Source organism: Mirounga leonina, unplaced genomic scaffold, assembly GCF_011800145.1.
Source record: "Mirounga leonina isolate KUSES-001 unplaced genomic scaffold, KU_Mleo_1.0 Mir_174, whole genome shotgun sequence".
NCBI lineage: Eukaryota > Metazoa > Chordata > Mammalia > Carnivora > Phocidae > Mirounga > Mirounga leonina.
Genome location: NW_023270451.1, coordinates 30,364,395 through 30,389,362, shown reverse-complemented (window position 1 = coordinate 30,389,362; position 24,968 = coordinate 30,364,395).

Genomic DNA, 24,968 nt, shown 5'->3' with positions numbered 1-24,968 from the left:
TTTCCTTTCCTTTCCTTTCCTTTCCTTTCCTTTCCTTTCCTTTCCTTCAAAGCACTAACTGGCATGTAACATCTGTTCCAGAACTACTCATGGGTAGAAATAAGGAAGATAAAGGTCTTTTTGCTTTGAACAAATTTGGTGCTGAAACCTGGTGGGGTTTAAGTTTCTTAAGCCTAGGTTATAACCTGTGTTCTCAAAGAAATAAAGGCTTTTCTTACATGTCAAATGCATTATTCAAGAATCACAGACTCCAAAGAAAATGAAACTCTTCATTTAAACAGTTGTTTTCTCTTTTTCCTAAAACATATTATGACTTATTTTTAGTTCTTCACAATACAATTACTCATAATTTAAAAATGAATTAAAATTAATTTTTATTAGTTAATAAAATAAGTGATAAATTGTTAACCATTTGAGAGCAAATTTCTTCCTTAATTCAATAACAATTTTTTTCCTACCTATTTTTACATAGAGCATTTCTGTAAAATACATATTCTAGGGTCTATTAGGTAACATAATACAGAAGTTTAAAAAATATTATTTACAAGTGCAGGATTTAATTATGGCTCAAGAGAATACACTGATAATTTGTAATACTGAGGTAAAATATATGCTCATATTTCTTTTTTAAAGCCTTAATTAGAACTACCCAAAATGCATGTATTAAGAAAAAGATTCAGAATATATGTTAATCTAAGGTAACTCTCTGTATTTCATGTTCCTTTAGGGTTCTCTGTTTTTAGCTAATTATATCTGCAGAAATTTATTGTCTGGATTCTAAGGTTTTTAATATTTTAGTATGTGTTCCTTAATTAAGATTTTCCTGTCATGTTCACTTTTTTTAATGAGAAAAATGCATAAACCCCTTTCTTGTTGTTAATGTCTGTGATGTGGAAAATATGTAAAGTCTTGCTAGGCACGGCCAGCATTAGGAATCCCATTTCTTATCACAAGCAAGGATTCTTCTGAGAACATCAGTTATGTACATGATACAACATAACACAAAACAGAAAAGCCCTCAACTAAATGTGACCAGAACTCCTTTTTCTTCCCACCGCACCCAAATAAAACTTTCCCATGTTCGAGGCTTTAAAATTTAGGGAAACTATTTCACAAAGGTGATTTACATGTTGTTGAAAGCTTCATGTACTACCTCATCTTTTCTGTGCTAATTCTGTCCACATTTACTCACTCCTTCTATACTTATTTCTCTTTCTGATTCCCACCCAGCCAAACCACAAAAATTGGCTCTCTTTTATAATTTCTTTATGTTTTCAGAGAATTGGCTGACAACCAATTCCCGATCAACTCTCTATTGGTCTTGGCAATTTCCTGAAATAATGCCCAAACATTTTCCCACCTAAACCTGCACAGGTACAGCAGAAGGCTTAGTTGAAAAGAAAAGAAAAACAATCAACATGCTATGACCCCCTCAACTTTTACAAGCAGATAATAAGAATCAAGGGTCAAACCATATGGGAAATGTCCTTCAATTTGACCATGAAAATGGACCAGATCTTTCAAAAACTGGTCCAACTGTTTAAAAAGCATAAGGTGACCAGATGTGCATCTCTTTACCTCCATTTCCTAGCTATTTTCATTTCCTGGGGGGGGAAAGTTTCATGTTAATGTCTTGGCTTCCACAAAAGTAGCAGCAATGCTTCTGGAGAGAAACCTTATTTCCTCCCAGGAGAAAACTAAGTAAGATGAATTTTGATTGAGAGAAAAAACCTGACCTGAGAACCAGGATTAAAATATAACTGTAGTCATATACATCAATGTTTGGACATTTAAAAAATAAATATTATCAACCTGGAATACATGTATCCCTGGGGATATACAATATGGCACTGAAGCATATAGAGATCCAAAATGCAAATATGGGATGTGTCATTAAAGCATCAGAAAATTAAATTCATTGGTAAGCTAATCATTAATTGATTTGAAATACCATTTCAAATTAAAATTAGCACAGATATGATGCCTGTATGGATTAGTGAATTACCACCACTAAAGGTCAAATTCTTATCCCTGTGATTGAGCACTTGGCAAATAAATCCACACACTGTTTTTCATTTACGCATAATGTGTAAGTGATAAAACCAAAGTTCACTCCATGACTGAGACAGCCCTGTGCCAATTCATAATAAAATAACTCTTTGGGTTCTGTGCAATTTTTCTGTTTTTCATTTCTCTTCAAAAAATGTGGTGAGCAATCTCAAACTATAGGCATCTCTAAGAAAGGAGAAATTGGACATGACCAGGCCTCTGTGACCTCCACTGATACCATTAGGAAGACATATCTTGACATCTCTGTCTATCCCTTTGGAGTGACAAGACCCTGGTGTTTAGATGACTATGATTAGGATGAAGCAAGAGACTTCTTGTCACTATAATTCTAAAGACTTAGCCTGACTCTTCTTCCTCAGTGGGCTCTAAGCAGGGAGACCATTCATACTGTGGCAGATTGGAGAGTTAAAATGGTGTTATTAGTAACTGTGTTGGGACAACAAGAATGTCCTAAGAAAATTGAGCCCTATTTTTATCACTGCTCAAAGGGAAGTTTGAGGAGGAGGGATTAAAATCTGAGTTAATTGGACACATTGATTCTAAGAGCATTTTTTGAGATGATCTTTCCCACAGTGTCATTCCCCAAAGTATGTCACAGAAAATGCCAAAATTACATCAGGTTTAACATAGAGCACACAGTCTCAAACACATTCAGAGATGATCTCTGTGACACATTAGTTTCCTTCCCCAAGACTTTAGGATTGCTCTCTTGACCATAAGAGTTTCTCCATGAAAAATTCAGAACAAGGTTAAAAATTTCTAGGAGACAAGGGGTGACTCTTCTATACTGCTCTGCAGTCCCCAGATTAAAAGTCTCACGAATATTTTTGCATAATTGTAAAGGGGAAGGGACAACTAGTCATTTGAACTAACTTCCCTGTTATTTGGTTAAAACACAATAAATAAATTAGATAATGGAGGTTCCCTTCAGGTACCATAAGACAACAAGAACATTTTTTTAAAAATCACTTTTTATATATTGGTGTTAAACATATGACAATGATAAGTTACAAAAACAAAGACTAGATTTTTTTTTCTTGAAGCAGAATTAACACATAAAAGTCACAATTTTCTCTCTCCTATACACACACACAAACACACACACTATATATATGTATATATACATATATAAATACGTATTTTCAATATTTTATTTTTATATAATTATAAACTTACAGGGAAATTTCCACATTATCTATGTATGTGTATATGTGTCTGTGTATATGCATATATGTAGATATTAAAATATCTGAAGCTAATATGTGCATTTGGCTCAGCACAGCTACATTAACATGATAATGTATTTTTGTACAACAGTAGCGTATATAGCATGTTGACAATTTATTTTTCTAAATTTGTTGTCTTTTTTTTTTTAAGATTTTATTTATTTATTTGACAGAGAGAGAGATAGCGAGAGCAGGAACACAAGCAGGGGGAGTGGGAGAGGGAGAAGCAGGCTTCTTGCCGAGCAGGGAACCCAATGCGGGACTCGATCCCAGGACCCTGGGATCATGACCTGAGCCGAAGGCAGATGCTTAATGACTGAGCCACCCAGGCGCCCCTAAATTTGTTGTTTTGTACATATATTTATTTCAAAATTCTCATTTCTTTCTCACCACTGTATGTTGTCCTTTGCTATAATCTTTAAATTTAAGAATCTTTTAACTAATGTGTTCTTTCTTCATGTAACTCTAAAGGCATCAAATCGAGTGTAAGAGATATTCTTTGCAAATGATTATAAATATTTTTTAATTAAACTTTGAAAATGAGTATCAGTAACAAGTACCAATATTTTAAGAGTATACCTTGAAGGTCTCAAGATAATTTCAAAAGAGGGCTTTTATAAAATAGGTACCTTGTGACTTATGTGTTCTAATTTTAGTTTTGTCATCTGCGACATTCAGTTAAAAATTTTGACCTCGTTGGATTTGGATGAGGGATGGTTAAGAGATATAGGTGTTATTTTTATGTCTAACTTACTAGTCATCTTGCAGCTGTCAGTGGCCCTGAAGAAATGGAATTTGGTACACATGCAAGTTGGCTATTGGAAGAAGTAAGAATTTGGGGTTCTGGGCATTAAAGCAGAGGTCCTGGGGTGCCTGGGTAGCTCAGTAGTTAAGCGTCTGCCTTCGGCTCAGGTCATGATCCCAGGGTCCTGGAATCAAGCCCAGTGTGGGCAGGGTCCCTGTTCAGCAGGGAGTCTGCTTCTCCTTCTCTCTCTGTCCCTCCACCCCGCTCGTGCTCTCTCTCACTTTCTCTCTCTCTCAAATAAATAAATAAAATCTTAAAAAAAAAAAATAAAGCAGAGGTCCTTTCTACATGTTATTTCCTTGGCTTGATATCCTACTCCCCTTCCTTCATAGACTAACTCGGGCTTATGCTTCAGGTTTGGTTTGGGTAGAACCTCATCTGGGAAGCATACTCTCATGATGTGAAGGTATTAAGTTAGCTTTATGTCTGTAGTATTACATATATATCTTTATCACAGCATGGCTGATGTGTATCTTTCCATAGTATTAACTATAAAATGATGTGTTTACCAGGCTTCTCAATTAAAATTTGAAATCCATTTTCACAATGCATGACTCTCAATTCTATTGCTGAAGTGATGTGCTCTAGTTCCAACCCCATTCCATCAATCTAAATATTCACCAAGCTCCTATTATGAAAGGCACTATGCTGGGCTCACTGTAAGTGCCAAATCCAAAGCACACGCTAAGTATTTGCTTTGGGTTTAAAAGTAAAATGTAACTATTCGGAAAAATAAAGATAAAATTACCATACCACTTAAACTAGTAGTAAGCACCAGCCCCACGGTTGTGACATTTCTTCTGATGGACTCTGGGAATTTTCTGGCAATCAGAACATGAATATGCTCTAAACACGCTGCAGGTATTTGGGCTTTTGTTTGGTTTGGTTTTGTAACTGTACACATTCTCATTTTTTTCTCTCTCTCTCCTTCCCTCCCTCTTTCTCTTCCCTTCTCTCATTCTCTCTCTATATAAAAATAGTTGTTTTCTTTTTCCCTTACAGTAGAACTATGCCTTCCAGAGAGTCCTAAACATGAGAGAATTAAATGTAGGATAAATATAGGTTGTGAAGTAAAACTATACTCCAAAAATGCCATCATGTGAAATTTCTACCAAAAGCAAGCACAAAACAACAACAACAACAAACCCTCTAGATATCCCAGTAAAATGGCTAAAAAGTTGAAATATATTTTGTAAATTTAATAAAGGCATTTAAATAATATCTGTAGATTAAGATTTGTGAGGTGACACCGTAGCTTTTATTACTTGTCAAACTTTCTACACTGATTCTGATTGCAGGGAATAGTAATGTGGCCATAATAAAAAATTTGGAAAATTTTCCAAATATAATTTCTCAGGTCCCAAAACCATTTATTAATAATATAATATGCTTGGGTGGCACAGTCAGTTAAGCATCTGACTCTTTGTTTCAGCTCAGGTCGTGATCTCAAGGTCATAAGATCAAGCCCTGCATCGGGCTCTGTGCTGAGGGTAGAGCCTGTTTAGTATTCTCTCTCTCCCTCTCCCTCTGCTCCTTCCCCTCCCCACTTTCATTTTCTCTAAAAAGAAAAAAAAAAATCCTAAAATATCAGGAACTCACAGGACTTGATAGGATCTGAGAGCTCCTAAGACAAAAGATGAGGGTTGATACCAGTTCCGAAAATGTGTCACCCAAAACTCTCCTTTCCTTTGCCATTTGGGTGAAAGTGTCTGAGATACACCAAAATGGAATATCATGGAAGGCCCTTGGAAAACAATTTCAATATGGGCATTTATATCATCTTTGTGAAAACTTCCATCTCTGAGGAGGTATTAGTCTGGAATAATCTTAGAATTCCATGGCATAGTAAATAAACTGTCCTGAGATTTCTGTTGAACAAAGGTCTCAACTTTCATTTATATTGCCCCTGAAGCTAGGGGTCACACAGCGAAGGAGACATGGACAGTCATAACAAATATTGTACATCCAACATTGTACCTTGTTCTTTTACTTAACATGATGAGATCTATACAGACAGGTTACATGAACAGACACAAACCAAGCAAGCTTCTTGCTCAGCTTTCACTGGAGAGGAGAAAGGAGGAATGAATACAAGTCTTTGTGTCCCAGTGCATCCTAATTACTGCCTTATTTTGCCACCTCAATGTTTACTTTTTGGGAAAATCCCTCTCTTGGCTTTATCAGGGGACAGAGATCTAATCTTCCAGACAGAGCAATGTCATATGACAGAAGTTTGGCCCCAAGTCTTTTTGCTACCTCATCATTCTTGATTGTGGAAATACCAGAGGACTAGAGCCTAAGTCTTGAAGTTAGAATTTATATGACATGGCAGACCTGCAGGTTGCTCTATCACCTCAGTATTCTACCAGAATAAACTGCCTTAAACACTAGGCTAAAGCTGGTTATTTTGCAGTTCTACAGGAGACCAGATTACTGGGGTTCAGTCAAATTTATTGTTACCTTGATGATACTGTTCTCAAGGGATAACTTCTGTGTCTCCTATGCCTCTGTGTTAGAAAATGAAGCCATTGCATAAGGATTGTGAGGCTATTTCCTAACAATGAATCAGGATCCCTAGAAAGTACTAGGAAGTGGTCAGGTGAACCCATACCTCCAGGGTATGCTCATGTTTATTTATCTGAGGCAGACAAGGGAAGGTCTTTTGTCCTTGTAGGAAAAGTAGCCTAGGAGGGATATTATGTCTGGTGGCTATTCTCCCCACTGGTGAGCACAAGATTGTATGGAGTTGATCACAGTTGGCAGCACAACTCTAGGGCAGGGATCAAGAAAGTGCTAACCAACATCTACAGCATTATTCTCAAATCTCTTCCAATGACAAGAACTAGAGGTTGAGAGAGTCTAGGGAAAGAAGAAGAGAAGTCCTGTGTGGCTTATTCAACCACAGGTCCTAGAGTCTACCAGATACTTGGTAGGGTTACTCAGTAGAGTACATCTGGAGGCCCAACAGCACCATGAGCAGGGTGGTTTTACAGGACAAACGGGTTGGTTAACAATTTTCTCTATGTAACATTCATTACTGAATGGGAGCCCTGGCAGCCTGAAAGTTTACCCAAATTGCCCAACATCTGTGAAAAATCCACTAAAGAATTCACAGAATCCCAGGTGATAATCCTGCTGAAGGGATCTAATGTCAATACAGTAAGGTACACCAACCCCACCTCAAGTAGTTTTAGACCTTCCTACAGAGGAAGAGGCCCCCCACTTTTTTTTCTTGGCAAAGACTCTAGCATTGTTCCATCCCTTGCTACACTCTCCACCATGCCCCCCACCCACCCCAGGGCTTGGCAGTTAGAGTGTATTCATTGCTACCCTTCCCAAATTTAGAATGGACAAAGCTATTCCAACTGTCAGCTCCTTTAAATACAGAAGTGTACTGTCACTGTTGTTGGATAAAGTAGCTTTAGTGGTTGGATTGGCCAATAATAGCCAGTCAGAGTCAGCAATGACTCCAGGCTTGTATTCCCACATTTAACAGAATGCATTCTGCACTTCCAGACTTCCAAAGAGTGTTGGGTTAGAGGAAAGAAAAAAGAGGCACAAATTGGAAAAGGCTGTGTCCCAGCACTGCAACTGTACCATACACAACTATTAAGAAATGTTTGTGAGCAAATGGAACTTTCATGATACTATTGTATTTGGGCTTGCATGGCATTAGGCAAGAAGTTCAGCCAGCTTTTTTTACTGCTTTCAGAGTTTTTTCTCTGTCTTTTCTTTCAACAGTTTGACTATGATATATTTAGGTAGGGGTGTTTTTATGTTTGTCCTACTTAAAATTTATTAAGCTTCTTGAATGTACAGATCATGTTTTTCATACAATTTGGCAAATGTTCACCCATATAAACCTTCATATATTTTTTATGCCCTTTTTTTCTTTCTTTTCTTTCTGGGACTCTCATTTTTAATATATTAGTATGCTAACAGGGCCTCACAGGCCTCTGTGGGTCTGTTCATTTATTTATTCTTTTTCTTTCCTTTTTTTCCCTTCAGATTATATAACCTCTATTGGAATATCTTCAAAATTGATGACTCCTTTTGCTATTTTAAATATATTTAAGCCCTTCTAGTGAATTTTGTTTCATTTATACTTTTGAATGCCAGATTTGCCATTTAACTCTATTTTATAATTTTTATTTCTTTAGTGATATTTCCTAATTGATGATTTATTATTGTCATCCTTTAACTTGAGTCTTTAAAAATTACTTCCTTTATTTCTTAAACTATTTATAAAAACGATGTTGAAGTCCTTATCTGCCAAGTCCAACATCTGGGCCCACTCAGAGATAGTTTCTATGTTTGTTTTTTTCCTTAGTATGAGTAACAGGCCTTATAATATTTTGTTGAAAATTGGACATTTTATATAATATATTACAACAATGGTGAATTCTGAAACTCACAGGGGTTTCTGTTGCTGTTTTTTGTTTGTTTTATAGCAAATTGAACCAATTCTGTGGAGTCAGTATCTCTTGTAGAGTGCAGCATCTAAAATCATGGTAAGCAGAATCTAAAGTCTCTGATATATTTTGTTATTTTTACTTTTATTTTGAAGCCTAGACTCAAAGGGGTTTTCTCCTCTGTTTTCATAACTTAATGATACAATTGGCCAGACATTCAGACATTCACTCTTTCCTCATGGGTTTCTATGTGAGTTGAGGAACACGGTGATAATTAAGCAATTTACAAATCTTCTCCAACTTTCACTTTCCATTGGGCCCTTCCATTTCACATAAAGAGGGCTTCACATTTAGCCAGGGATCTATGGATAGCTAGAGTCTTCTCCCTTCTCTACGGGGTGTCCCATAGAGCCTTTTAGACCACTAGAGATATTTTGGAAGTTATCAAGTCCCACTTTGTTGGTCTCATTTCCCTGATAATCTTGTTGAATTTCTAGCTAATCTATCAGTTTAGTGTTTGCTCTACTCAGATTTTCAATGTCAACTAGCTATGATACTGGACTTCTCTCTTTGGTTGCTGCTGAGATCACTACTATTTCGGACAAAACCTGGGGATATAGCGTTTCTCCATGTTAAGCTCAAATTCTTTTCAGCTCCCTCCAGCGCTGATGCTCTAATTTTCATGGTTTGCCCTGCTCTGGTAAGAGGCACCTTGGTGCACCTGACAGCTAGCTAGGGTGAATGGAGAGGGAAATGAGAACAGCCCTGTGCTAACATGCCACCGAATCCTACTGTTACTACAAGTTTAGTGATGTTCTTAAATAAGCGCTTCTCAATTTGTTTTATAATTTAGATAAATATCCAGAGTCTTGAAATAGTTGTTTGTGATACATTATTTTATTGTTGCCTTTTGGAGAGAGGATTTGCTGAATTCCTTTTTCCACCAATCTAGGAAATCTGTCTTTTGTTCATTTTTATAAGATCCTGTTTAGTGATCATCTAGATGCTCTGCTTGCTGCATCAACTGTCAAGATTCAAACGATTTCAGACACATTAATGCTTCTAATGCTAATTTACCAAAGGGAATTCATGGAAAAAGGAACATTAGCAGGTATAGGCCCGTTATTACTCATTGCATTGTGGGCCATGGATGTGATGGCTAAATGTCAAACTCAAGGAAAAGAAATTCAGATATTTTGCAGAATGTTTTGCTGTTTGTTTTTGTAGTTGTTTGTTTGTTCAGGATGGTTCTTTTACAGTAAGTAATGGAAAAAGAATTACTGGATGGATAGTAATAAACATTTTTTGGTCTCTGGATAATATTCCATTAAATTGAAAGAAGAGTTTATACTTCCCATTAGCAAATTATGGGAGTGTTTTTTTCGAAAGGACACTGATCTGTTGAGACTGATACAAAGGGGAAGGGATATGACACATGTGATAGGCATAAAAGTGTACCTTTTCATTTACATTTGATTTGTACTAAGATTGAAGGTCTTTCTGTATATTTTTTCACTAGTTATATTTTTTCTTTTATCATTATTCTGTTCATGTCTTTTGTAAATTTAATAATATTTTTTTATTAATTTGGCTTTGTACCAGATAAATCCTCAATACATTTGTGTTTTATAAACTTCTCTACTTAGAACATATGCATTAATCATTTTACTATTAAAATATATTTTAGCATGTAGAAAAAAAGATAAGTCAAGAAAATTTAAGTACCAAGTTTAAGTATTTTTACTTAAAATTAAGTATTTTTTTAAGATTTTATTTATTTATTTGACAGAGAGAGAGAGAGTGCACAAGCAGGGGGAGCAGAGAGGAAGAGTGAGAAGCAGGCTCCCTGAGTGAGCCCGATGTGGGGCTTGATCTCAGGACGCTGGGATCATGACATGAGCTGAAGGCGGTTGGGTAACCCACTGAGCCACGCAAGTCCCTTAAATTAAGTATTTTTACTTAAATTTTACTTATATTAAAAGTGAATCAGTCTGTAGTAATCCGTTTTCTCTATTTATGACTATGACAGAATAAGGAGAAATGGGCAGATGAAGTATGTTTCATTATATGGTAATTAGATTTTGGAAAAAAATGAATTTATGAAAATGATTGTGATATGTCTTTCAAATATCTCAATTTTTTTTCTGCTCCAACCACTAAACTAGCATTTTTACTCTAGTAGTTACTGTGGTATAGAATAATGCATGTTTAGAAATACTATTTTAAAAATAAATCAATACAATTTTCAATTGTAGCTAAATTTTTAATTATACAAAAATATTTTCTGTTACTATTTTAATATTAACTGATTTCATTTTCTTGGCTTCCAGTAAGACTCGTACACATATGTCACTAACCTGTGACTCAGATTTTTTTTTTCTTTTCTATTATTTATCTCTCATTTTTGGTAAATAGATACAGTTTGCTTCTATAGTAGGTAACTGTACATAATTTATATGCCTACTTTTCCTCCCAGTATGTTTAGCCATATGATTTATGTAGGTTTTGCAATATTTTCTATAAATGTAATCATTTTTCTTGAAGACTAACATGGACATCTGCTTCCCCCTAGAATCAGGAGGCCAAGTAAGTCTTTGGCTGGGCATTCATTCATCACCCCTACTGACTTTAGAGGGAATATCTAAAGCTCATCCAAGAATGGAATTGAGCTCATGAAAAATAAAACAAGGAAAGTTTAGACTTTTTTATATTTGTGGGTGGGTTCATTTTTATGACTTTTAGCTATTAAAAAGTATAAACACTGAAAAGGAACAAACTGCAAAAACATGCAAATGATTATTATTTTAACTTATGATTAGTTCCTTTTTGCTTTAGTGATCTTTCTGCTCAATGGTCTCCCTATCCTGAAATCACATAGAACATCTATTTTATTACAATATCTAATCTGTTTTAAATCGAGTGGAAAGATGATACAATAATTCATTTTGATGTTTTGCTTCCTTGATTTTCTGCTATTTTGGAAACACAAGCCATTTTCTTAAGTTTATTGACCTCCTTTTAAAATTTTTACCTTTTTTGAAATTATGTAAAATTTTTACCTTTTTTTGAAATTATGTAAAATCATATTTACAGAAACAGTTGAACAAGTCCATTAGTATAGTTATTTGTGCTTCAGATATTTTCTTACTTTCTCCCTCCTTCCTTTTTCTCACTTCCTCCCTCTTTCCTGGCTCTGAGTTTTTAAGTATACTTCTTCATAACCTAGTACTTAACTTGCTATCACTCTCCATAGGCATTTTGACTTTTTCAGCAATATATTTCTTAGCTGAAACAGCTTCACAAGTAGGAAAACTAAGTAAAAGACAATGTGTGCTTTTGTGTCTGTGTCATTCACTTGCCCATATGTAGAATGGCAGTTCCCATGTCACAAATTAGTTGCATTCTGGCCATCTGCTTATAAGGCAGCTTTGTGAACCTCAAAACCTCATTTTTCTCTGGATCTACATTCCCATGGCAAGTTATAAAACCAACTTAGGCTACATATTTTCTGTTAGGTAGAAAATATGCTTGGGAAACAAAATTGAGTATAGCTATCTACAACTTTATACCTTTATTACATACCATATTTCTATATTGCTATATTTTGTTTAGGGAAGAAAGGTCAGTTGCTTCTTGATAGGGTGAAGCTCTCAATTCAGACTTTCTTGCCTCCATGAAAGGTATCTCACTGAAATTTTGGATGAGTTCTCCTTGGATTGCTCTGTCCTTTATATTTCTTTGCCTTGTGAATTTTTTGCAGGGCCTGTATCACAGGGAGATACATTTTAACTCTGGAGAAGCTTAAACTCCCTGAAAAGATCACACTTAGGGTGAATATGGGGATGCGGAGGCTGTCTAATGAGAAAACATGGTTTGGAGAAGGAGACAGGAGAAACTGGGATCCATGACTGAAAGAGACCACATGTCACTTTGTCTCATATGCTGGACAGTTGTCAAGACCTCAAATGGAGGGACAAACCAAGGAGGGTGACCCCCAGTTTAAGAGTCCACAAAACAGGCAGGTCACACTGCTATAAAAACACTAGACTGTGACAATAGGTGTTTCAGCACCAAATAGTGACAACTGACCACCAGAAGGCCTGCCTGATTTTTAAAACTGCAGAATATCCTGAGACTTCATTTAGCATAATTCTACAAAAAAGCCTCGGGGAGAATTAGATGACATCTTTGCCACTATCTGAGGATGCTTCAAGTCTAATTCCAATATTTTTTTAAAAAAATTCTTGTCATGAAAAGAGCAGAATTTTCTGGCAATACTCACTATGCACATTACTAAAATGTTTTATTTCTGATATAGCTGAGTGTGTGGACCAATATTTATCCTTGCTACATAGGCATGACTTAGATGAAGAGGGAAAAGGGAAGAATGGGGGGAGGAAGAAGAGGAGGAGAAGGGACAAAGACCAGATCACCAAATGTGGCCCACAAAGGTTAAAATATTTACCATGTACCTCTTTACAGACAAAGTTTACAAACTATTGCTTCAAAATAAGAAGAACTTTTACTCTCTTTTTTTATAACAATTTAATGTTTTTGTAGGAATGTATATGTGCATTTTATAGGAAGAAGTGCTAATTATATTGCTGCAAAAACCAAAAATATCTGTGGCAACATCTCACAAGCATGAGAAACTGTAGAGCAAAATGGATCAGGGCAGGCAGAGGAGGTAACCAACCATAACATCAAAAGCTAATTTAAATTTTGTTAGCAAGCATTGAACCCCAGATTTCACACACCTCCTGAGGCTCATCAAAGCTCAACAAGGTGTTTTCTTTCTTTGTTTTTTTTAAGATTTTATTTATTTATTTGTGACAGAGAGACAGGAAGAGATCATAAGCAGGGGGAGGGGCAAAAGGGAGAGGAAGAAGCAAACTCCCTGCTGAGCATGAAGCCTGATGCTGGGCTCAATCCCACCCTGGGATCATGACCTGAGCTGAAGGCAGATGCTCAACTGGCTGAGCCACCCAGGCATCCCAACAAGGTGTTTTCTTACCAACAGTGTGGCTATCTCGAGAAACTGTTTCCCCATCCTAATCCTTCATAGTGATTCAAGGCAGCTTTGGAAATGGGGTTCAGCCCTACTATGTTAGCACTTCTGGCCAACAGTAGTTAAATCTAGTTTTAAATGGCCTTACCTTGAAGGGCAATAATGGCTCTTTAGGCTTCCAAAATATTTTTGTCCTACTCTTTTGTTTAATAGTATCTTCACTTAGGATCTTAGAGCAGATTTCTTATCTGTTTCCGCCCCAACTACTTTCAAGTCTCCTTGAAGGATAGGGTAGCTTCTGTCTCCCTGACTTGCTTACATTAGTTCAAGAAATCCTTCTTTCCTAACCTGAAACCTAAACTTTTCTGTATGTCTCCTTTGGGGGTCCAGATCTTACAGTCTACAATTAATAAACAGCTAAGGGTCCATCCTTTCCTAAAGCTAAAAATACATGAGCATTTTTTTCTTCATAAGGTACAAACTTAGGCAATGATTTTATGTAACAATGACTCACATGTGAGGGCTTTAATTATTTGAAATCCACATAGCATTCTTTTAAAATCTGAAGTGTACTTTTTATTTAAAAAAATAAAATAAATTTTAGTCATTCATTAAAAAATTCATTAATTATTTTAGGCCAAAAGTGTGTCATCAATTCTAATTTATTTCAGTACACAGGACATATAGATAGGGTAATATATTTGTAGTTTTAAAGTTCTTTCACATTTCAAAGTAAAGATTGTGTGAGTCATTTACTTGTATTTTTTTCTTCAAAATTTTTATTTAAATTCAAGTTGGTTAACACATAGTGTAGTATTGGTTTCAGGAGTAGAAATTAGTGATTTATCACTTACATATAACACCCAGTGTTCATCACAACAAGTGCCCTCCTTAATGCCCATCACCCATTTAGCCCATCCCCCCACCCACCTCCCCTCTAGCAACCCTCAGTTTGTTTTCTATAGTTTAGAGTCTCTTCAGGTTTTTATCTTTATTTTTCCCTCCCTTCCCCCGTGTTCATCTGTTTTGCTTCTTAAAGTCCACCTATGAGTGAAATCATATGGTATTTGTCTTTCTCTGACTTATTTCACTTAACAATACACTCTAGTTCCATCCACATCATTGCAAATGGCAAAATTTCATTCTTTGTGATGGCTGAGTAATATTCCATAATTTTATATATACATAAGAATATATATAATATATATATATTTGTATTTGGTAATATATATACCATAATATATATATTTGGTAATATATATATTACCCCATTTCTTTATCCATTCATCGCTTGATGGACATTTGGGCTCTTTCCATAATTTAGCTATCATTGATTGTGCTGCTATAAACATCGGGGTGTGTGTGCCAGTTCGAATCAGTATGTTTGTATCCTTTGGAAAAATACTTAGTAGTTCAATTGTTGGGTTGTAGGGTAGTACTATTTTTAACTTTTTGAGGAACTTCCATACTGTTTTCCAGAATGTTTCCACCAGTTTGCATTCCCACCAACAGTGTAAGGGGCTCCCCTTTCTCCACATCCTCACCTAATTTTAGCCATTCTGACAGGTTTGAGGTGGTGTCTCATTGTTGTTTTGATTTGTATTTCCCTGATGATAAGTGATGTTGAGCATTTTTTTCATTTGTCTGTTAGCCATTTTTATGTCTTCTTAAGAAAAATGTTCATGTCTTCTGCCCATTTCTTAACTGGATTACTTATTTTTGGAGTATTGCATTTGATAAGTTCTTTACAGATTTTGGATACTAACACTTCATCAGATATGTCACTTGCAAATACCTTCTCTCATTCCATAGGTTGTCTTTTAGTTTGATTGTTTCCTTTGCTGCACAGAAGCTTTTTACCTTGATGAAGTCCCAATAGTTCATTTTCACTTTTGTTTCCCTTGCCTCCAGAGACATGGCCAATGTCGAAGAGGTTGTTGCCTGTTTTCTCCTCTAGGATTTTGATGGTTTCCTGTCTCAAATGGTCTTTCATCCATTTTGAACTTATTTTTGAGTATGGTGTAAGAAAGTGGTCCAGTTTCATTCTTCTGCATGTTGTTGTCCAGTTTTCCCAAGACCATTTGTTTAAGAGACTATAATTTTTCCATTGGATATTCTGTACTGCTTTGTCGAAGATTAGTTGACCATAGAGTTGTGGGTTCATTTCTGGGTTCTCTATTCTGTTCCACTGATCTATGTGTCTGTTATCATGCCAGTACCATCCTGTCTTGATGATTAGGACTTTGTAATACAGCTTGAAGTCAGAAACTGTGATGTTTCCTACTACGCTTTTCTTTTTCAACAGTGTGTTGGCTATTCAGGTCTTTTCTGGTTCCATGCAAATTTTAGAATTGTTTGTTCTAGCTCTGTGAAAAATGCTGGTGTTATTTTTTTTTAAGATTTTATTTATTTATTTGAGAGAGAGAGAGAGAACATGAACTGGGGGAGAGGGAGAAGCAGACTCCCTGCTGAGCAGGGAGCCCAACACGGGGCTTAATCCCAGGACCCGAAGATCATGACTCGAGCCAAAGGCAGACACTTAGCCAACTGAGCCACCCAGGCATCCCTGCTGGTGTTATACTGATAGCGATTGCACTGAATGTGTAGATTGCTTTGGGTAGTATAAACATTTTAACAATATTTGTTCTTCCAATTCATGAGCATGGAATATTTTTCCATTTCTTTGTGTCTTCCTCAATTTCTTTCATAAGTATCCTATAGTTTTCAGAGTACACATCTTTTTCCTCTTTGGTTAGGTTTATTCCTAGGTATCTTATGGTTTTTGGTGCAATTGTAAATGGGATCAATTCCTTGATTTCTCTTTCTCCTGGTTCATTTTTAGTGTATAGAAATACAACGGATTTCTGTATATTGATTTTATATCCTGTGACATTGCTGAATTCTTGTGTCAGTTCTAGCAATTTTTTGGTGGAGTCTTTCAGGTTTTCTACATAGAGTATCATGTCATCTGCAAAGAGTGAAAGTTTGATTTCTTCCTTGCCAATTTGGATGCTTGTTGTCTGATTGTGGAGGTTAGGACTTCCAATACTATGCTGAACAACAGTGGTGAGAGTGGACATTCCTGTCATGTTCCTGATCTTAAGGGAAAACTTCTCAGTTTGTCCCCACTGAGGATGATATTAGCTGTGGGTCTTTTGTATATGGCCTCTATGATATTAAGGTATGTTCCTTCTCTCCCTACTTTGAGAGTTTTTATCAAAAAACAATGCTGTATTTTATCAAATGCTTTTTCTGCATCTATTGAGAGGATCATATGGTTCTTATCCTTTCTTTTATTAATGTGGTGTATCATGTTGATTTATTTGTGGATATTGAACCACCTCTACATCCCAGGAATAAATCCCACTTGATCATGGTGAATAATTATTTTAATACTTTTGGATTCAATTTGCTAGGATCTTGTTGAGAATTTCTGCATCCATGTTCATTGGGGATATTGGTCTATAATTCTTTTTAGTGGGGTCTTTGTCTGGTTTTGGAATCAAGGTAATGCTGGCCACATGGAATGAGTTTGGAAGTTTTCCTTCCATTTCTATTTTTTGGAATAATTTCAGAAGAATAGGTATCAACTCTCTAAATGTTAAAGTCATCTGGCCCTGGACTCTTGTTTGTTGGGAGATTTTTGATTCCCGCTTCAATTTCTGTGCTGGTTATAGGTCTGTTTCAGTTTTGGTAGGTTATATGTTTCCAGGAATTTATCCATTTCTTCCAGATTGCCCAATTTGTTGGCATATCATTGCTTATAATATTCTCTTATAATTGTTTGTATTTCTGCAATGTTGGTTGTGACCTCTCCTCTTTCACTCATGATTTTATTTATTTGGGTCCTTTCTCTTTTCTGTTTGATAAGTCTGGCTAGGGGTTTATCAATTTTCTTAATTCTTTCAAAGAACCAGCTCCTAGTTTCACTGATCTATTCTACTGGTGTTTTTTGTTTGTTGGTTTGTTTGTTCTTTAGTTTCCATGTCATTTATTTCTGCTCCTATCTTTATTATTTCCCCTCTTCTGCTGGTTTTAGGCTTTATTTGTTGTTCTTTTTCTAGGTCTTTTTGTGTAAGGAAAAGTTGTGTATTTGAGACTTTTCTTGCTTCTTGAAGAAGCCCTTATTGCTATATACTTCCCTTTTATGACTGCCTTTGCTGCATCTTAAAGGTTTTGGACTATTGTGTTTTCATTTTCATTTGCTTTCAGGTATTTTTTTAATTTCTTTTTTTTAATTTTCTGGTTAACTCATTCATTCTTTGGTAAGATGTTCTTTAACCTCCATGTATTTGTGGTCTTTCCAAATTTTCTTGTGGTTGACTTCAAATTTCATAGCACTGTGGACTAAAAATATGCAGGGTATCATCTCAAACTTTTGTACTAGTTGAGGCCTGATTGGTGACCCAGTATATGATCTATTCTGGAGAATGTTCCATTTGCACTTGAAAAGAATATGCATTCTGCTGCTTCAGGATGAAATGCTCTGAATATATCTGTTAAGTCCATCTGGTCCAGTGTGGCATTCAAAAGCCATTGTTTCCTTGTTGATCTTCTGCTTAGATTATCTGTCCCTGGTTGTAAGTAGGGTGTTGAAGTCCCCTACTATTATTGTATAACTATCAATAAGTTTCTTTGAGTTTGTTATTAGTTGATGTACACATTAGGCTGCTCCCAAGTTGGGAGCATAAATATTTACAATTGTTAGATCTTGTTGGATAGACCCCTTTATTATGATACTATGCCTTTCTTCATCTTTTATTATGGTCTTTGGTTTAAAATCTGGTTTGTCTGATATAAGGATGGCTACTCCAGCTTTCTTTTAATCCAGTAGCATGATAAATGGTTCTCCATCTCCTCACTTTCAATCTGGATGTGTCTTTGGGTCTAAAATGAGTCTCTCATAAGCAGCATATTGATGGGTCTTATTGTTTTCTTTTGTTTTTAATCCATTCTGATACCCTATGTCTTTTGATTGGAGTATTTAGTCCATTAACATTCAGAGTAATTATTGATAGATATGAATTTAGTGCCATTGTATTACCTGTAAAGTCACTGTTTTTTCTCTGGTCCTTTCTAGTCTTTGTTGCTTTTGGTCTCTTTTTCCCATTCAAAGGGTACCCTTTGATATTTCTTACAGAGCTCATTTACTGTTCATGAACTCCCTTAGTTTTTGCTTGCCTGGGAAACTCTTTATCTCTCCTTCTATTCTGAATGACAGCCTTGCTGGATAAAGTATTCTTGGCTGCACATTTTTCCTATTTAGCACATTGAATATATTATGCCACTTTCTTCTGGCCTGCCAAGTTTCTGTGCACAGGTCTGCTGCTAACTTTATGTGTCCACCCTTGTAGCTTAAGGACCTTTTGTCCCTAGCTGCTTTCAGAATTCTCTATCTTTGTATTTTGCAAGTTTCACTATGATATGTCTTGGTGTTGACCTGTTTTTGTTGATTTGGGGTGGAGTGCTCTGTCACTTGGACTTGAATGCCTGTTTCCTTCCTCAGATTAGGGAAGTTCTCAGCTATAATTTATTTGAACAATAAACCTGCCCTTTCTTCCCACTCTTCTTCTTCTGGGACTCATTGATATGGATATTATTGCATTTTGTGGAGTCCCTGTGTTCCTTAAGTCTGCATTCATGATCTAAGAGTTTTCTTTCCCCTATTCTTTTTAGCTTCATTATTTTCCATAATTTTATCTTCTATATCACCTATCTGTTCCTCTATTTCTTCCATCCTCATTGTGATTACATCTTCGGCAGCAAGGGTTTATCTGGTGTCTTCTATGCTTCTTTCAAGCCCATCTAGTATTCTTATGACTGTTGTTCTAAATTCCTCTTCAGATATATTGCTTATATCTGTTTTGAGCAAATCCCTGACTGTGATTTCTTCTTGATCTTTCTTTTGGGGAGAATACCTCCATCTTGTCATTTTGTCTAGGTTTCTGTCTTTTGCATGTTTTGAAAGATTGTTATGTTTCCCACTCTTGAGTAATGCTATATTAAGAAGGGGTCATACACTGTCCAGGGCTTGGCACTTCAGGAGGTATTTCTGGTGTATGCTGTGTGCACTCTGCTGTTGTGTTTTGGTTGCTGTTTCCCACAGGTCAGTCCTCTGCAGAGTTCCTCCTTGCTTACAGTGGAGAGTGTTTGGACCTTTAACTAGGTTTGCTTTGATTTCTTTGTTAAACTAGCCTGGCCGGGGGGGGGGGGGGGGGGGGGAGGGGAGACTCTGATCCAAAAACAGAGAGAAGGAGAAGGAACAAAACAAATAAACAGACAAACAAAAAATTATAAGTCTGATTCCAAAGAAAAAGAAAGGAAAAAAAAAGAAGCTTGATCCAAAAAAAGAGAAAAGGAAGTGAAAAAACAAATAAACAAAAAACCAAAACAAAACAAACAAAAACAAGCGTGGTCCTATTTCTACCAGAACTGAAGCTGGCACTCTGGAGTACTCTATGATCAGTAGACTTGGTACTTGCAGGAGGCCTACACTGGTCTGGGGGAGAGGTCCACTCCTCTGGCTCATGGTCAGACCTGCCCTAATAAAGATGGATCTGCAGGGCAAGGAGGGCAGGGTTTGGTGTAAGTGGCTCCAGCCTCCACTAGGGGCACTATGTTGCTCACTGAAGTACAATGGTGCTGCTGGGTTGGGGGGGGGGGGAATGGAATCACCCACACTCTCATCCCTGGAGAAGGTAGCTCACACCTTCCACTGCTCAGGAAGCCCTCGCAGAAAAACCAAAAATCTCCCCTCATGTGTCCTAGGATTCCATCAGATCCCTGCCCCTTCCCTGTCTTTGCCTGGGCCTTTGCATGCCTGGTGCCACAGCTTTCCGGTGTTTTATCTCTGGTGCACTGCTGGGACTCAAAACTCCGGATCTTTAAAGGACTTGGCATAGTGCAGACCTGCTTCCCTCCTCCAGGGGAGAGCCTCAAAGTGCTGTGTCTGCTGCTGTTTCATCCCAGAAAAGCAGTTGCATGGCCACACTGGTGCTTGGAGTTTATGGTGAAGCACAGTGAAAGCAGTGATCATGTTATCTGCCCTCTGCATGTGCCTCTGTCTGCTGGCAATGAATGGCTGTTCAATGGTGCCCATAGTGTCTTTTGTCCTTCAAAAGACAATATATCCTCTTGCAAATGGACTCCAGGAAGGGGACCATTCTCTCCCAGTGCGACCCAGGGGATCCCCACACCACTCTGTTCCAGGGCCTCCGGCTTCCTTTTCCCCAGAAGCACTGCCATGCATACCTGGTTCAACTCCGATGAATGGTGTGGACTTCCAAAACCTCAGAATTTGAGTTCCTCTGCTTTCAGAAACTTGGCGATAGTCAGTTTCTCTCAACTTCCCAGTCAATGGTTTGGGGGAAGTATTTTTCTCGCACAAACTTGATGTGCTGCTTTCTCTCCTCCTCTCTCTCTCCGTTCTCCCTGGAAAGGTCTCCCTTCCCTCTGCTGCACCACAGCTTTTCTCTCCCCCAATTCATATCTCTGTACCTCATACCTGCCAAGTTCTCTCCCTCTAATTTTGCAAATTCTTCTCTTAACCCTCAGATTGATTTACTTGGTATTCAAAATGATCTGATGTCAATCTAGCTGTGTTCAAAGGACACAGCAAACCTAGGGTCTCCCTACTACTACTCAGCCATCTTAACTCCCTCTACATGTATTTTTGAAAAACAGAAAATGAAGTACAGTGAATAAGAATGACTTATCAAGAGCCAGTTGGAACATCAAGAGCTTGGAAATTTAATATTTGATTCATATTTATTCTCAGAAAAAAAGCCAGCTTTTAATTAGGATTTAGCAGGTATTTTGGCTTTACTAATATATACACTTTAGTCACTAAGTGAGTAGGATTGCCATTTTTTTTTCTGTAAGCCAGTCAATTAAAAACAAAATCAAGTACAGCTAATGATAGTGAACTTGTGTCTATTATATCTAGATTAAAACTATAAATCCAATTTACTTGATATAAAATGAAACAGGTTTAGGGTATCAGTGCCATATCAGTTCTTAACAGATTTAAAGACTTGATGAACATCAAGTCACATTCAATTATTTTTCTTATTTGAAGGTGAAGATCATATGTTTTATATTTTTGTAATTCCCTTAATACTATATTTAACTCAACATAGGAGGAACTGCTGACTTCACAAAAATATTTCCTTAGGACTTCCAATATCTTATATCTGTATAGTCCTCACAATTATTCTACTAGATCATTCCATTTGATTATTATGAAACCCTTGTAAGGTAGTAAGGACATACTTCTATTATTTTCACATTGCAGACAATCTAAGGCTACAAAATTTTGAAACTTTACTTAACATACATATATTATTTATAACATATATGTTTATATATGGCATGTGTTATGTTAAAACTGTAATTAAATTTGTTAATGAAGATGTTTTTCAGTGTATCTTACTTTTACAAGAAGGTTTACACTGCTTACTTTACAACATCTTCTTTAATCCTAGAAGGAAGAACGAGAATAGGTATGCATTGAGACAGAAAACATTCTAATAATTTATACCAGTTGTGCCCACCATTTTACAGTATTGTGATAATAAACAAGATTACTTGTTCTTGATGGAATAAACTTCCTCACATCTTCAACAAAACAAGGTATAATATCATCAATTAAATGAAAGAAGGATATGCGATGAGAAGGAAGGTGAATTTTCTCGATTCAGAGTGATTTAAAGAAGCTTCATAAAAATAAAGCTTGTATTAAAATATTTTGAAATTGAGAAATGAACACAACAAAGAGGAAATCTTGGAATTAAATTCATATTGGCCAATCCAAAAGACAAAAATTCAACCAAAACAAAGGCACATATCAGCAAAACAAGTGTCAATATTTTAAAATTACATACAAATCCTCAAATGACTTAAGAGGATAAAAATGAAAAAGAAAACTGGGTTTACATATTACCTATTATCAAAAGTGAACATGGACTACTAAAATACTTAGGGGAGGGTGCCTGGGTGGCTCAGTTGGTTAAGCATCTACTTTCAGCTCAGATCATGATCTCAGGGTGCTGGGATCGAGCCCAGTGTTGAGCTCCCTGCTCAGTGGGAAGTCTACTTCTCCCTCTCTGTCTGCCCCTCTCCCTGCTTGCTCTCTCTCTCTCAAATAATAAAAATCTTTTTAAAAATAAAATAATAAAATAAATAAAATAAAATAAAAAATAAAATACATAGGAGAAGCCATATATGTCACAAAATCCAAAAGAACAGTATGGCTAATAGAACAAGGCTTTTAAAATAGTTGCTCTTTTCCTGTCCCTCATAGTGAAGATAAAAGAATCAGAAAGCCCTTGGGAAACTGGATTAACAGGGCTAAACAAAAACAAGTACATTTTCTTTCCTTAAGTTTGCTGACTGCATTAGACTGTTTCACCATTTCACCTCTGTTTAATATGGTATCTTCTAGCCACATGTAGCTATTGAGTACTTAAAATATGGTTAGTATGTTTAAGAAATGAAATTGTTACCATTTTAAATTTTTAATTATTTAAAAATTAAAAATCCACCTGTGGCTACTAGTTAACATGTGAGCAACACAGTAAGACTCTTTGAGGGATTCGTGCTGTTGGATAAAATAACTATATTTTGTCATCTGCTTTTCTTTTTTATTCTAATTAACTATGAACTCTACCTTTTTCATTTTCTATTCTTCAAGTAGATGACTAAAAAGTGGCAAGAATCTTTAAAACATTATACCATTAGTCAATAGTTTTTAAATGCCACTTCAAGTTTGAGTCCCACTTTTTCCCAAATTAGAAAGAGTGTAACTAATATTGTCCTAGTGTAAGTTTTGATTTAGTTTCTTCTTTTGGAGCAGAGTAGAAAGACAAGGTGCAGATGGAAGTAAATCAGCCAAGGGCAATGGGAAGACTGTCATGATGCAGCAACATTTGGAGAAGATCCTCCTGTTCCCTCCTCCTCCTCTCCTCACCTGAGCACCTGTCTCTGCTCTCTTTCTTTCTCCACTATATGTCACATACATTAGAGGGAAAGTAAGCCACTAGTATTTTGCTGCCATTGTCACTCCCTCTACGGCTTTACATAGTTCATTTAAACTTTCTACCTTTAGTTTCTTTAATTTCAAAATAAAGTGGTACCATTAGATCATTAAAGATATATAGATAATTGAGAATAGTGAAGTCTGTTATATGTGAATATCTGCAGGCATTCAGAATCAAAATAAAACAATAATATTAAACAAGCATATGAAAGGAAAAAAAAATGCAGACCAAAAATGGTCTTTAAAAACATTCTGTCAGCCTGGGAGCAAGATGGAAGAGGAGTAGGAGATCTAAATTTCATCTGGTCGAAGGAATTCAGCTGGATAGGGATCAAACCATTCTGAACACCTACGAACTCAACAGGAGATCAAAGAAAAGAATAGCAACAACTCTCTGAACAGAAGTGACCACTTTCTGGAAGGTACAACGTGTGGAGAAGTGAATCCGAGGCGATATTCGGGAGGATAGACACTTCTGGCAAGTGATAGAGCCGTGGAGCACAAAATCGGAACTTTTAGAAGTCGGCTCCGCTGAGGGATGTCACTCCAGTGGCTAAGTGGGGGGTGGAACCCTCATGGGACAGTGTGGTCTGAGGACCCTCGGGGTCACAGGAAGACCGGGGGTGTCTGAGTGTGGCAGAGCTCCCAGGTATCAGAGCAGGGAAGCCAGCCACAGAGACGGAACCAAGGCACGGGCTCTCAGCTCGGGGTTCCCATAAACCATGATCCTGGGCACAGTTGGGCCACTGCTCCTCCAGCAGGGACCCAACAAGCGGAAGATCCGGGGAGACTCCCCTTCATCCCCCGGAAGGAGCGGCATGGGAGTGCACCACAGGGATCTCCTGGGTTTGGAGACTCCACACCGAGTTGGGTGCCAGAGATAGAAATGCTCGGTCACAGGCCGGGTGAGCACGGAGTGCGGCCAGAAACCGGGGAGACGGCAGTGATTGCTTTCCTCTGGGGGCTCACTGAGGAGTGGGGCCCCAAGGTCTCGGCTCCTCTGGGGTGGAGATTGGGAGGCCGCCATTTTCACTCTCCTCCTCCAAAGCTGTACAGAAAGCTTGCTGGGAACAAAAGCTCCCGAGAGCAAACCCAAGCAGATTATTTAGCCCAGACCGGCAAGGGCAGGGCAATGCCGCCTCTGGCAAAGACATTTGGGAACCATGGCAACAGGCCCCTCCCCCAGCAGATCAGCAAGACCAGCCAGCCAAGACCAAGTTTACTGATCAATGAGAACGGCAGAACTCCAGCACTAGGGGAATACAACACATAGAATTCATGGCTTTTTTCCCATGATTCTTTAGTCTTTCAAAGTTAATTTTTTTAATTTTCTTTATTTTTTTCTTTTTCCGGTTTTTAGTTGAATTTTTCTTCTTCCCTTTTTCAACCAACATCTTATCAATTCCGTTTT